The sequence below is a fragment of the Spermophilus citellus genome (genome assembly GCF_964194105.1).
Source record: "Spermophilus citellus genome assembly, chromosome: 10".
Classification (NCBI taxonomy): domain Eukaryota; kingdom Metazoa; phylum Chordata; class Mammalia; order Rodentia; family Sciuridae; genus Spermophilus; species Spermophilus citellus.
The window spans coordinates 12411275-12426865 of NC_138197.1; positions in this window are offsets into that span (position 1 = coordinate 12411275).

Consider the following 15591-nt stretch of genomic DNA (forward strand, 5'->3'; position numbering starts at 1 on the left):
AAACATAGAGATAGAACGTGAAACTACTTTACTGTGTCAAGTTTCAAGAAGCTAGCACAAACCGTGTTGGATTTAGAGTTCCAAATACATGTATCAATATAGGAGAAAACAGAGTGAAACCTAAAAATTCAAACTGTTACAGGAAATGAACGCTTCAACATAGAAGAACGACATTTGGGGAACCAAGTCGCCTTAGTGTACTGATCATTACCTGAAAGTATCATCCAGTTTGGGTGAAAAAATATTTGCTGAGATTTCTGGAGATTCGTAACTTTTGGAAGCTTGGCAACGTTTTTCCATGAAAGTGTTTCTCACCAGTCACTGCTTAGGGCTACATCAAGAGGAAACAGAATATAGAGATAGAACGTGAAACTACTTTACTGTATCAAGTTTCAAGAAGCTAGCACAAACCGTGTTGGATTTAGAGTTCCAAATACATGTATCAATATACGAGAAAACAGAGTGAAACCTAAAAATTCAAACTGTTACAGGAAATGAACGCTTCAACATAGAAGAACGAACTTTGGGGAACCAAGTCGCCTTAGTGTACTGATCATTACCTGAAAGTATCATCCAGTTTGGGTGAAAAAATATTTGCTGAGATTTCTGGAGATTCGTAATTTTTGGAAGCTTGGCAACCCCTTTCCATGAAAGTGTTTCTCGCCAGTCACTGCTTAGGGCTACATCAAGAGGAAACAAAACATAGAGATAGAACGTGAAACTACTTTACTGTGTCAAGTTTCAAGAAGCTAGCACAAACCGTGTTGGATTTAGAGTTCCAAATACATGTATCAATATAGGAGAAAACAGAGTGAAACCTAAAAATTCAAACTGTTTCAGGAAATGAACGCTTCAACATAGAAGAACGACATTTGGGGAACCAAGTCGCCTACGTGTACTGATCATTACCTGAAAGTATCATCCAGTTTGGGTGAAAAAATATTTGCTGAGATTTCTGGAGATTCGTAATTTTTGGAAGCTTGCCAACCCCTTTCCATGAAAGTGTTTCTCGCCAGTCACTGCTTAGGGCTACATCAAGAGGAAACAAAACATAGGGATAGAACGTGAAACTACTTTACTGTGTCAAGTTTCAAGAAGCTAGCACAAACCGTGTTGGATTTAGAGTTCCAAATACATGTATCAATATAGGAGAAAAAAGAGTGAAACCTAAAAATTCAAACTGTTACTGGAAATGAACGCTTCAACATAGAAGAACAAACTTTGGGGAACCAAGTCGCCTTAGTGTACTGATCATTACCTGAAAGTATCATCCAGTTTGGGTGAAAAAATATTTGCTGAGATTTCTGGAGATTCGTAATTTTTGGAAGCTTGGCAACCCCTTTCCATGAAAGTGTTTCTCGCCAGTCACTGCTTAGGGCTACATCAAGAGGAAACAAAACATAGGGATAGAACGTGAAACTACTTTACTGTGTCAAGTTTCAAGAAGCTAGCACAAACCGTGTTGGATTTAGACTTCCAAATACATGTATCAATATAGGAGAAAACAGAGTGAAACCTAAAAATTCAAACTGTTACAGGAAATGATGGCTTCAACATAGAAGAACGACATTTGGGGAACCAAGTCGCCTTAGTGTACTGATCATTACCTGAAAGTATCATCCAGTTTGGGTGAAAAAATATTTGCTGAGATTTCTGGAGATTCGTAATTTTTGGAAGCTTGGCAACCCCTTTCCATGAAAGTGTTTCTCGCCAGTCACTGCTTAGGGCTACAGCAAGAGGAAACAAAACCTAGAGATAGAACGTGAAACTACTTTACTGTGTCAAGTTTCAAGAAGCTAGCACAAACCGTGTTGGATTTAGAGTTCCAAATACATGTATCAATATAGGAGAAAACAGAGTGAAACCTAAAAATTCAAACTGTTTCAGGAAATGAACGCTTCAACATAGAAGAACGACATTTGGGGAACCAAGTCGCCTACGTGTACTGATCATTACCTGAAAGTATCATCCAGTTTGGGTGAAAAAATATTTGCTGAGATTTCTGGAGATTCGTAATTTTTGGAAGCTTGGCAACCCCTCTCCATGAAAGTGGTTCTCGCCAGTCACTGCTTAGGGCTACAGCAAGAGGAAACAAAACATAGAGATAGAACGTGAAACTACTTTACTGTATCAAGTTTCAAGAAGCTAGCACAAACCGTGTTGGATTTAGAGTTCCAAATACATGTATCAATATAGGAGAAAAAAGAGTGAAACCTAAAAATTCAAACTGTTACTGGAAATGAACGCTTCAACATAGAAGAACAAACTTTGGGGAACCAAGTCGCCTTAGTGTACTGATCATTACCTGAAAGTATCATCCAGTTTGGGTGAAAAAATATTTGCTGAGATTTCTGGAGATTCGTAATTTTTGGAAGCTTGGCAACCCCTTTCCATGAAAGTGTTTCTCGCCAGTCACTGCTTAGGGCTACATCAAGAGGAAACAAAACATAGGGATAGAACGTGAAACTACTTTACTGTGTCAAGTTTCAAGAAGCTAGCACAAACCGTGTTGGATTTAGAGTTCCAAATACATCTATCAATATAGGAGAAAACAGAGTGAAACCTAAAAATTCAAACTGTTACAGGAAATGAACGCTTCAACATAGAAGAACGACATTTGGGGAACCAAGTCGCCTTAGTGTACTGATCATTACCTGAAAGTATCATCCAGTTTGGGTGAAAAAATATTTGCTGAGATTTCTGGAGATTCGTAACTTTTGGAAGCTTGGCAACGTTTTTACATGAAAGTGTTTCTCACCAGTCACTGCTTAGGGCTACATCAAGAGGAAACAGAATATAGAGATAGAACGTGAAACTACTTTACTGTATCAAGTTTCAAGAAGCTAGCACAAACCGTGTTGGATTTAGAGTTCCAAATACATGTATCAATATACGAGAAAACAGAGTGAAACCTAAAAATTCAAACTGTTACAGGAAATGAACGCTTCAACATAGAAGAACGAACTTTGGGGAACCAAGTCGCCTTAGTGTACTGATCATTACCTGAAAGTATCATCCAGTTTGGGTGAAAAAATATTTGCTGAGATTTCTGGAGATTCGTAATTTTTGGAAGCTTGGCAACCCCTTTCCATGAAAGTGTTTCTCGCCAGTCACTGCTTAGGGCTACATCAAGAGGAAACAAAACATAGAGATAGAACGTGAAACTACTTTACTGTGTCAAGTTTCAAGAAGCTAGCACAAACCGTGTTGGATTTAGAGTTCCAAATACATGTATCAATATAGGAGAAAACAGAGTGAAACCTAAAAATTCAAACTGTTTCAGGAAATGAACGCTTCAACATAGAAGAACGACATTTGGGGAACCAAGTCGCCTACGTGTACTGATCATTACCTGAAAGTATCATCCAGTTTGGGTGAAAAAATATTTGCTGAGATTTCTGGAGATTCGTAATTTTTGGAAGCTTGGCAACCCCTTTCCATCAAAGTGGTTCTCGCCAGTCACTGCTTAGGGCTACATCAAGAGGAAACAAAACCTAGAGATAGAACGTGAAACTAATTTACTTTGTCAAGTTTCAAGAAGCTAGCACAAACCGTGTTGGATTTAGAGTTCCAAATACATGTATCAATATAGGAGAAAACAGAGTGAAACCTAAAAATTCAAACTGTTACTGGAAATGAACGCTTCAACATAGAAGAACGAAATTTGGGGAACCAAGTCGCCTTCGTGTACTGATCATTACCTGAAAGTATCATCCAGTTTGGGTGAAAAAATATTTGCTGAGATTTCTGGAGATTCGTAACTTTTGGAAGCTTGGCAACCTTTTTCCATGAAAGTGTTTCTCACCAGTCACTGCTTAGGGCTACATCAAGAGGAAACAGAATATAGAGATAGAACGTGAAACTACTTTACTTTGTCAAGTTTCAAGAAGCTAGCACAAACCGTGTTGGATTTAGAGTTCCAAATACATCTATCAATATAGGAGAAAACAGAGTGAAACCTAAAAATTCAAAGTGTTACTGGAAATGAACGCTTCAACATAGAAGAACGACATTTGGGGAACCAAGTCGCCTTCGTGTACTGATCATTACCTGAAAGTATCAACCAGTTTGGGTGAAAAAATATTTGCTGAGATTTCTGGAGATTCGTAATTTTTGGAAGCTTGGCAACCCCTCTCCATGAAAGTGGTTCTCGCCAGTCACTGCTTAGGGCTACAGCAAGAGGAAACAAAACATAGAGATAGAATGTGAAACTACTTTACTGTGTCAAGTTTCAAGAAGCTAGCACAAACCGTGTTGGATTTAGAGTTCCAAATACATGTATCAATATAGGAGAAAACAGAGTGAAACCTAAAAATTCAAACTGTTACAGGAAATGAACGCTTCAACATAGAAGAACGACTTTTGGGGAACCAAGTCGCCTTAGTGTACTGATCATTACCTGAAAGTATCATCCAGTTTGGGTGAAAAAATATTTGCTGAGATTTCTGAAGATTCGTAACCTTTGGAAGCTTGGCAACCTTTTTCCATGAAAGTGTTTCTCACCAGTCACTGCTTAGGGCTACATCAAGAGGAAACAGAATATAGAGAAAGAACGTGAAACTACTTTACTTTGTCAAGTTTCATGAAGCTAGCACAAACCGTGTTGGATTTAGAGTTCCAAATACATCTATCAATATAGGAGAAAACAGAGTGAAACCTAAAAATTCAAAGTGTTACTGGAAATGAACGCTTCAACATAGAAGAACGACATTTGGGGAACCAAGTCGCCTTCGTGTACTGATCATTACCTGAAACTATCATCCAGTTTGGGTGAAAAAATATTTGCTGAGATTTCTGGAGATTCGTAATTTTTGGAAGCTTGGCAACCCCTCTCCATGAAAGTGGTTCTCGCCAGTCACTGCTTAGGGCTACAGCAAGAGGAAACAAAACATAGAGATACAACGTGAAACTACTTTACTGTATCAAGTTTCAAGAAGCTAGCACAAACCGTGTTGGATTTAGAGTTCCAAATACATGTATCAATATAGGAGAAAACAGAGTGAAACCTAAAAATTCAAACTGTTACTGGAAATGAACGCTTCAACATAGAAGAACGAACTTTGGGGAACCAAGTCGCCTTAGTGTACTGATCATTACCTGAAAGTATCATCCAGTTTGGGTGAAAAAATATTTGCTGAGATTTCTGGAGATTCGTAATTTTTGGAAGCTTGGCAACCCCTTTCCATGAAAGTGTTTCTCGCCAGTCACTGCTTAGGGCTACATGAAGAGGAAACAAAACATAGAGATAGAACTTGAAACTACTTTACTGTATCAAGTTTCAAGAAGCTAGCACAAACCGTGTTGGATTTAGAGTTCCAAATACATGTATCAATATAGGAGAAAAAAGAGTGAAACCTAAAAATTCAAACTGTTACAGGAAATGAACGCTTCAACATAGAAGAACGACATTTGGGGAACCAAGTCGCCTTCGTGTACTGATCATTACCTGAAAGTATCATCCAGTTTGGGTGAAAAAATATTTGCTGAGATTTCTGGAGATTCGTAATTTTTGGAAGCTTGGCAACCCCTCTCCATGAAAGTGGTTCTCGCCAGTCACTGCTTAGGGCTACAGCAAGAGGAAACAAAACATAGAGATAGAATGTGAAACTACTTTACTGTGTCAAGTTTCAAGAAGCTAGCACAAACCGTGTTGGATTTAGAGTTCCAAATACATGTATCAATATAGGAGAAAACAGAGTGAAACCTAAAAATTCAAACTGTTACAGGAAATGAACGCTTCAACATAGAAGAACGACTTTTGGGGAACCAAGTCGCCTTAGTGTACTGATCATTACCTGAAAGTATCATCCAGTTTGGGTGAAAAAATATTTGCTGAGATTTCTGGAGATTCGTAACCTTTGGAAGCTTGGCAACCTTTTTCCATGAAAGTGTTTCTCACCAGTCACTGCTTAGGGCTACATCAAGAGGAAACAGAATATAGAGAAAGAACGTGAAACTACTTTACTTTGTCAAGTTTCATGAAGCTAGCACAAACCGTGTTGGATTTAGAGTTCCAAATACATCTATCAATATAGGAGAAAACAGAGTGAAACCTAAAAATTCAAAGTGTTACTGGAAATGAACGCTTCAACATAGAAGAACGACATTTGGGGAACCAAGTCGCCTTCGTGTACTGATCATTACCTGAAAGTATCATCCAGTTTGGGTGAAAAAATATTTGCTGAGATTTCTGGAGATTCGTAATTTTTGGAAGCTTGGCAACCCCTCTCCATGAAAGTGGTTCTCGCCAGTCACTGCTTAGGGCTACAGCAAGAGGAAACAAAACATAGAGAAAGAACGTGAAACTACTTTACTTTGTCAAGTTTCATGAAGCTAGCACAAACCGTGTTGGATTTAGAGTTCCAAATACATCTATCAATATAGGAGAAAACAGAGTGAAACCTAAAAATTCAAAGTGTTACTGGAAATGAACGCTTCAACATAGAAGAACGACATTTGGGGAACCAAGTCGCCTTCGTGTACTGATCATTACCTGAAAGTATCATCCAGTTAGGGTGAAAAAATATTTGCTGAGATTTCTGGAGATTCGTAATTTTTGGAAGCTTGGCAACCACTCTCCATGAAAGTGGTTCTCGCCAGTCACTGCTTAGGGCTACAGCAAGAGGAAACAAAACATAGAGATAGAACGTGAAACTACTTTACTGTATCAAGTTTCAAGAAGCTAGCACAAACCGTGTTGAATTTAGAGTTCCAAATACATGTATCAGTATAGGAGAAAACAGAGTGAAATCTAAAAATTCAAACTGTTACTGGAAATGAACGCTTCAACATAGAAGAACGAACTTTGGGGAACCAAGTCGCCTTAGTGTACTGATCATTACCTGAAAGTATCATCCAGTTTGGGTGAAAAAATATTTGCTGAGATTTCTGGAGATTCGTAATTTTTGGAAGCTTGGCAACCCCTTTCCATGAAAGTGTTTCTCGCCAGTCACTGCTTAGGGCTACATGAAGAGGAAACAAAACATAGAGATAGAACTTGAAACTACTTTACTGTATCAAGTTTCAAGAAGCTAGCACAAACCGTGTTGGATTTAGAGTTCCAAATACATGTATCAATATAGGAGAAAACAGAGTGAAAACTAAAAATTCAAACTGTTACAGGAAATGAACGCTTCAACATAGAAGAACGACTTTTGGGGAACCAAGTCGCCTTAGTGTACTGATCATTACCTGAAAGTATCATCCAGTTTGGGTGAAAAAATATTTGCTGAGATTTCTGGAGATTCGTAACCTTTGGAAGCTTGGCAACCTTTTTCCATGAAAGTGTTTCTCACCAGTCACTGCTTAGGGCTACATCAAGAGGAAACAGAATATAGAGAAAGAACGTGAAACTACTTTACTTTGTCAAGTTTCATGAAGCTAGCACAAACCGTGTTGGATTTAGAGTTCCAAATACATCTATCAATATAGGAGAAAACAGAGTGAAACCTAAAAATTCAAACTGTTACTGGAAATGAACGCTTCAACATAGAAGAACGACATTTGGGGAACCAAGTCGCCTTCGTGTACTGATCATTACCTGAAAGTATCATCCAGTTAGGGTGAAAAAATATTTGCTGAGATTTCTGGAGATTCGTAATTTTTGGAAGCTTGGCAACCACTCTCCATGAAAGTGGTTCTCGCCAGTCACTGCTTAGGGCTACAGCAAGAGGAAACAAAACATAGAGATAGAACGTGAAACTACTTTACTGTATCAAGTTTCAAGAAGCTAGCACAAACCGTGTTGAATTTAGAGTTCCAAATACATGTATCAGTATAGGAGAAAACAGAGTGAAATCTAAAAATTCAAACTGTTACTGGAAATGAACGCTTCAACATAGAAGAACGAACTTTGGGGAACCAAGTCGCCTTAGTGTACTGATCATTACCTGAAAGTATCATCCAGTTTGGGTGAAAAAATATTTGCTGAGATTTCTGGAGATTCGTAATTTTTGGAAGCTTGGCAACCCCTTTCCATGAAAGTGTTTCTCGCCAGTCACTGCTTAGGGCTACATGAAGAGGAAACAAAACATAGAGATAGAACTTGAAACTACTTTACTGTATCAAGTTTCAAGAAGCTAGCACAAACCGTGTTGGATTTAGAATTCCAAATACATGTATCAATATAGGAGAAAACAGAGTGAAACCTAAAAATTCAAACTGTTACAGGAAATGAACGCTTCAACATAGAAGAACGACATTTGGGGAACCAAGTCGCCTTCGTGTACTGATCATTACCTGAAAGTATCATCCAGTTTGGGTGAAAAAATATTTGCTGAGATTTCTGGAGATTCGTAATTTTTGGAAGCTTGGCAACCCCTTTCCATGAAAGTGTTTCTCGCCAGTCACTGCTTAGGGCTACATCAAGAGGAAACAAAACCTAGAGATAGAACGTGAAACTACTTTACTGTGTCAAGTTTCAAGAAGCTAGCACAAACCGTGTTGGATTTAGAGTTCCAAATACATCTATCAATATAGGAGAAAACAGAGTGAAACCTAAAAATTCAAACTGTTACTGGAAATGAACGCTTCAACATAGAAGAACGAAATTTGGGGAACCAAGTCGCCTACGTGTACTGATCATTACCTGAAAGTATCATCCAGTTTGGGTGAAAAAATATTTGCTGAGATTTCTGGAGATTCGTAACTTTTGGAAGCTTGGCAACATTTTTCCATCAAAGTGTTTCTCGCCACTCGATGCTTAGGGCTACATCAAGAGGAAACAGAATATAGAGATAGAACGTGAAACTACTTTACTTTGTCAAGTTTCATGAAGCTAGCACAAACCGTGTTGGATTTAGAGTTCCAAATACATCTATCAATATAGGAGAAAACAGAGTGAAACCTAAAAATTCAAACTGTTACTGGAAATGAACGCTTCAACATAGAAGAACGAAATTTGGGGAACCAAGTCGCCTTCGTGTACTGATCATTGCCTGAAAGTATCATCCAGTTTGGGTGAAAAAATATTTGCTGAGATTTCTGGAGATTCGTAACTTTTGGAAGCTTGGCAACCTTTTTCCATGAAAGTGTTTCTCACCAGTCACTGCTTAGGGATACATCAAGAGGAAACAGAATATAGAGATAGAACGTGAAACTACTTTACTTTGTCAAGTTTCATGAAGCTAACACAAACCGTGTTGGATTTAGAGTTCCAAATACATCTATCAATATAGGAGAAAACAGAGTGAAACCTAAAAATTCAAACTGTTACTGGAAATGAACGCTTCAACATAGAAGCACGAACTTTGGGGAACCAAGTCGCCTTCGTGTACTGATCATTACCTGAAAGTATCATCCAGTTTGGGTGAAAAAATATTTGCTGAGATTTCTGGAGATTCGTAATTTTTGGAAGCTTGGCAACCCCTTTCCATGAAAGTGTTTCTCGCCAGTCACTGCTTAGGGCTACATCAATAGGAAACAAAACATAGGGATAGAACGTGAAACTACTTTACTGTGTCAAGTTTCAAGAAGCTAGCACAAACCGTGTTGGTTTTAGAGTTCCAAATACATGTATCAATATAGGAGAAAACAGAGTGAAACCTAAAAATTCAAACTGTTACAGGAAATGAACGCTTCAACATAGAAGAACGACATTTGGGGAACCAAGTCGCCTTAGTGTACTGATCATTACCTGAAAGTATCATCCAGTTTGGGTGAAAAAATATTTGCTGAGATTTCTGGAGATTCGTAATTTTTGGAAGCTTGGCAACCCCTTTCCATGAAAGTGTTTCTCGCCAGTCACTGCTTAGGGCTACATCAAGAGGAAACAAAACCAAGAGATAGAACGTGAAACTACTTTACTGTGTCAAGTTTCAAGAAGCTAGCACAAACCGTGTTGGATTTAGAGTTCCAAATACATCTATCAATATAGGAGAAAACAGAGTGAAACCTAAAAATTGAAACTGTTACTGGAAATGAACGCTTCAACATAGAAGAACGAACTTTGGGGAACCAAGTCGCCTACGTGTACTGATCATTACCTGAAAGTATCATCCAGTTTGGGTGAAAAAATATTTGCTGAGATTTCTGGAGATTCGTAACTTTTGGAAGCTTGGCAACCTTTTTCCATCAAAGTGTTTCTCGCCACTCGATGCTTAGGGCTACATCAAGAGGAAACAGAATATAGAGATAGAACGTGAAACTACTTTACTTTGTCAAGTTTCATGAAGCTAGCACAAACCGTGTTGGATTTAGAGTTCCAAATACATCTATCAATATAGGAGAAAACAGAGGGAAACCTAAAAATTCAAACTGTTACTGGAAATGAACGCTTCAACATAGAAGAACGAAATTTGGGGAACCAAGTCGCCTTAGTGTACTGATCATTACCTGAAAGTATCATCCAGTTTGGGTGAAAAAATATTTGCTGAGATTTCTGGAGATTCGTAATTTTTGGAAGCTTGGCAACCCCTTTCCATGAAAGTGTTTCTCGCCAGTCACTGCTTAGGGCTACATGAAGAGGAAACAAAACATAGAGATAGAACTTGAAACTACTTTACTGTATCAAGTTTCAAGAAGCTAGCACAAACCGTGTTGGATTTAGAGTTCCAAATACATGTATCAATATAGGAGAAAACAGAGTGAAAACTAAAAATTCAAACTGTTACAGGAAATGAACGCTTCAACATAGAAGAACGACTTTTGGGGAACCAAGTCGCCTTAGTGTACTGATCATTACCTGAAAGTATCATCCAGTTTGGGTGAAAAAATATTTGCTGAGATTTCTGGAGATTCGTAACCTTTGGAAGCTTGGCAACCTTTTTCCATGAAAGTGTTTCTCACCAGTCACTGCTTAGGGCTACATCAAGAGGAAACAGAATATAGAGAAAGAACGTGAAACTACTTTACTTTGTCAAGTTTCATGAAGCTAGCACAAACCGTGTTGGATTTAGAGTTCCAAATACATCTATCAATATAGGAGAAAACAGAGTGAACCCTAAAAATTCAAAGTGTTACTGGAAATGAACGCTTCAACATAGAAGAACGACATTTGGGGAACCAAGTCGCCTTCGTGTACTGATCATTACCTGAAAGTATCATCCAGTTAGGGTGAAAAAATATTTGCTGAGATTTCTGGAGATTCGTAATTTTTGGAAGCTTGGCAACCACTCTCCATGAAAGTGGTTCTCGCCAGTCACTGCTTAGGGCTACAGCAAGAGGAAACAAAACATAGAGATAGAACGTGAAACTACTTTACTGTATCAAGTTTCAAGAAGCTAGCACAAACCGTGTTGAATTTAGAGTTCCAAATACATGTATCAGTATAGGAGAAAACAGAGTGAAATCTAAAAATTCAAACTGTTACTGGAAATGAACGCTTCAACATAGAAGAACGAACTTTGGGGAACCAAGTCGCCTTAGTGTACTGATCATTACCTGAAAGTATCATCCAGTTTGGGTGAAAAAATATTTGCTGAGATTTCTGGAGATTCGTAATTTTTGGAAGCTTGGCAACCCCTTTCCATGAAAGTGTTTCTCGCCAGTCACTGCTTAGGGCTACATGAAGAGGAAACAAAACATAGAGATAGAACTTGAAACTACTTTACTGTATCAAGTTTCAAGAAGCTAGCACAAACCGTGTTGGATTTAGAGTTCCAAATACATGTATCAATATAGGAGAAAACAGAGTGAAAACTAAAAATTCAAACTGTTACAGGAAATGAACGCTTCAACATAGAAGAACGACTTTTGGGGAACCAAGTCGCCTTAGTGTACTGATCATTACCTGAAAGTATCATCCAGTTTGGGTGAAAAAATATTTGCTGAGATTTCTGGAGATTCGTAACCTTTGGAAGCTTGGCAACCTTTTTCCATGAAAGTGTTTCTCACCAGTCACTGCTTAGGGCTACATCAAGAGGAAACAGAATATAGAGAAAGAACGTGAAACTACTTTACTTTGTCAAGTTTCATGAAGCTAGCACAAACCGTGTTGGATTTAGAGTTCCAAATACATCTATCAATATAGGAGAAAACAGAGTGAAACCTAAAAATTCAAAGTGTTACTGGAAATGAACGCTTCAACATAGAAGAACGACATTTGGGGAACCAAGTCGCCTTCGTGTACTGATCATTACCTGAAAGTATCATCCAGTTAGGGTGAAAAAATATTTGCTGAGATTTCTGGAGATTCGTAATTTTTGGAAGCTTGGCAACCACTCTCCATGAAAGTGGTTCTCGCCAGTCACTGCTTAGGGCTACAGCAAGAGGAAACAAAACATAGAGATAGAACGTGAAACTACTTTACTGTATCAAGTTTCAAGAAGCTAGCACAAACCGTGTTGAATTTAGAGTTCCAAATACATGTATCAGTATAGGAGAAAACAGAGTGAAATCTAAAAATTCAAACTGTTACTGGAAATGAACGCTTCAACATAGAAGAACGAACTTTGGGGAACCAAGTCGCCTTAGTGTACTGATCATTACCTGAAAGTATCATCCAGTTTGGGTGAAAAAATATTTGCTGAGATTTCTGGAGATTCGTAATTTTTGGAAGCTTGGCAACCCCTTTCCATGAAAGTGTTTCTCGCCAGTCACTGCTTAGGGCTACATGAAGAGGAAACAAAACATAGAGATAGAACTTGAAACTACTTTACTGTATCAAGTTTCAAGAAGCTAGCACAAACCGTGTTGGATTTAGAGTTCCAAATACATGTATCAATATAGGAGAAAACAGAGTGAAACCTAAAAATTCAAACTGTTACAGGAAATGAACGCTTCAACATAGAAGAACGACATTTGGGGAACCAAGTCGCCTTCGTGTACTGATCATTACCTGAAAGTATCATCCAGTTTGGGTGAAAAAATATTTGCTGAGATTTCTGGAGATTCGTAATTTTTGGAAGCTTGGCAACCCCTTTCCATGAAAGTGTTTCTCGCCAGTCACTGCTTAGGGCTACATCAAGAGGAAACAAAACATAGAGATAGAACGTGAAACTACTTTACTGTGTCAAGTTTCAAGAAGCTAGCACAAACCGTGTTGGATTTAGAGTTCCAAATACATCTATCAATATAGGAGAAAACAGAGTGAAACCTAAAAATTCAAACTGTTACTGGAAATGAACGCTTCAACATAGAAGAACGAAATTTGGGGAACCAAGTCGCCTACGTGTACTGATCATTACCTGAAAGTATCATCCAGTTTGGGTGAAAAAATATTTGCTGAGATTTCTGGAGATTCGTAACTTTTGGAAGCTTGGCAACATTTTTCCATCAAAGTGTTTCTCGCCACTCGATGCTTAGGGCTACATCAAGAGGAAACAGAATATAGAGATAGAACGTGAAACTACTTTACTTTGTCAAGTTTCATGAAGCTAGCACAAACCGTGTTGGATTTAGAGTTCCAAATACATCTATCAATATAGGAGAAAACAGAGTGAAACCTAAAAATTCAAACTGTTACTGGAAATGAACGCTTCAACATAGAAGAACGAAATTTGGGGAACCAAGTCGCCTTCGTGTACTGATCATTGCCTGAAAGTATCATCCAGTTTGGGTGAAAAAATATTTGCTGAGATTTCTGGAGATTCGTAACTTTTGGAAGCTTGGCAACCTTTTTCCATGAAAGTGTTTCTCACCAGTCACTGCTTAGGGATACATCAAGAGGAAACAGAATATAGAGATAGAACGTGAAACTACTTTACTTTGTCAAGTTTCATGAAGCTAACACAAACCGTGTTGGATTTAGAGTTCCAAATACATCTATCAATATAGGAGAAAACAGAGTGAAACCTAAAAATTCAAACTGTTACTGGAAATGAACGCTTCAACATAGAAGCACGAACTTTGGGGAACCAAGTCGCCTTCGTGTACTGATCATTACCTGAAAGTATCATCCAGTTTGGGTGAAAAAATATTTGCTGAGATTTCTGGAGATTCGTAATTTTTGGAAGCTTGGCAACCCCTTTCCATGAAAGTGTTTCTCGCCAGTCACTGCTTAGGGCTACATCAATAGGAAACAAAACATAGGGATAGAACGTGAAACTACTTTACTGTGTCAAGTTTCAAGAAGCTAGCACAAACCGTGTTGGTTTTAGAGTTCCAAATACATGTATCAATATAGGAGAAAACAGAGTGAAACCTAAAAATTCAAACTGTTACAGGAAATGAACGCTTCAACATAGAAGAACGACATTTGGGGAACCAAGTCGCCTTAGTGTACTGATCATTACCTGAAAGTATCATCCAGTTTGGGTGAAAAAATATTTGCTGAGATTTCTGGAGATTCGTAATTTTTGGAAGCTTGGCAACCCCTTTCCATGAAAGTGTTTCTCGCCAGTCACTGCTTAGGGCTACATCAAGAGGAAACAAAACCAAGAGATAGAACGTGAAACTACTTTACTGTGTCAAGTTTCAAGAAGCTAGCACAAACCGTGTTGGATTTAGAGTTCCAAATACATCTATCAATATAGGAGAAAACAGAGTGAAACCTAAATATTGAAACTGTTACTGGAAATGAACGCTTCAACATAGAAGAACGAACTTTGGGGAACCAAGTCGCCTACGTGTACTGATCATTACCTGAAAGTATCATCCAGTTTGGGTGAAAAAATATTTGCTGAGATTTCTGGAGATTCGTAACTTTTGGAAGCTTGGCAACCTTTTTCCATCAAAGTGTTTCTCACCACTCGATGCTTAGGGCTACATCAAGAGGAAACAGAATATAGAGATAGAACGTGAAACTACTTTACTTTGTCAAGTTTCATGAAGCTAGCACAAACCGTGTTGGATTTAGAGTTCCAAATACATCTATCAATATAGGAGAAAACAGAGGGAAACCTAAAAATTCAAACTGTTACTGGAAATGAACGCTTCAACATAGAAGAACGAAATTTGGGGAACCAAGTCGCCTTAGTGTACTGATCATTACCTGAAAGTATCATCCAGTTTGGGTGAAAAAATATTTGCTGAGATTTCTGGAGATTCGTAATTTTTGGAAGCTTGGCAACCCCTTTCCATGAAAGTGTTTCTCGCCAGTCACTGCTTAGGGCTACATCAAGAGGAAACAAAAGCTAGAGATAGAACGTGAAACTACTTTACTGTGTCAAGTTTCAAGAAGCTAGCACAAACCGTGTTGGATTTAGAGTTCCAAATACATCTATCAATATAGGAGAAAACAGAGGGAAACCTAAAAATTCAAACTGTTACAGGAAATGAACGCTTCAACATAAAAGAACGACATTTGGGGAACCAAGTCGCCTTAGTGTACTGATCATTACCTGAAAGTATCATCCAGTTTGGGTGAAAAAATATTTGCTGAGATTTCTGGAGATTCGTAACTTTTGGCAGCTTGGCAACCTTTTTCCATGAAAGTGTTTCTCACCAGTCACTGCTTAGGGCTACATCAAGAGGAAACAGAATGTAGAGATAGAACGTGAAACTACTTTACTTTGTCAAGTTTCATGAAGCTAGCACAAACCGTGTTGGATTTAGAGTTCCAAATACATCTATCAATATAGGAGAAAACAGAGTGAAACCTAAAAATTCAAAGTGTTACTGGAACTTAACGCTTCAACATAGAAGAACGACATTTGGGGAACCAAGTCGCCTTCGTGTACTGATCATTACCTGAAAGTATCATCCAGTTTGGGT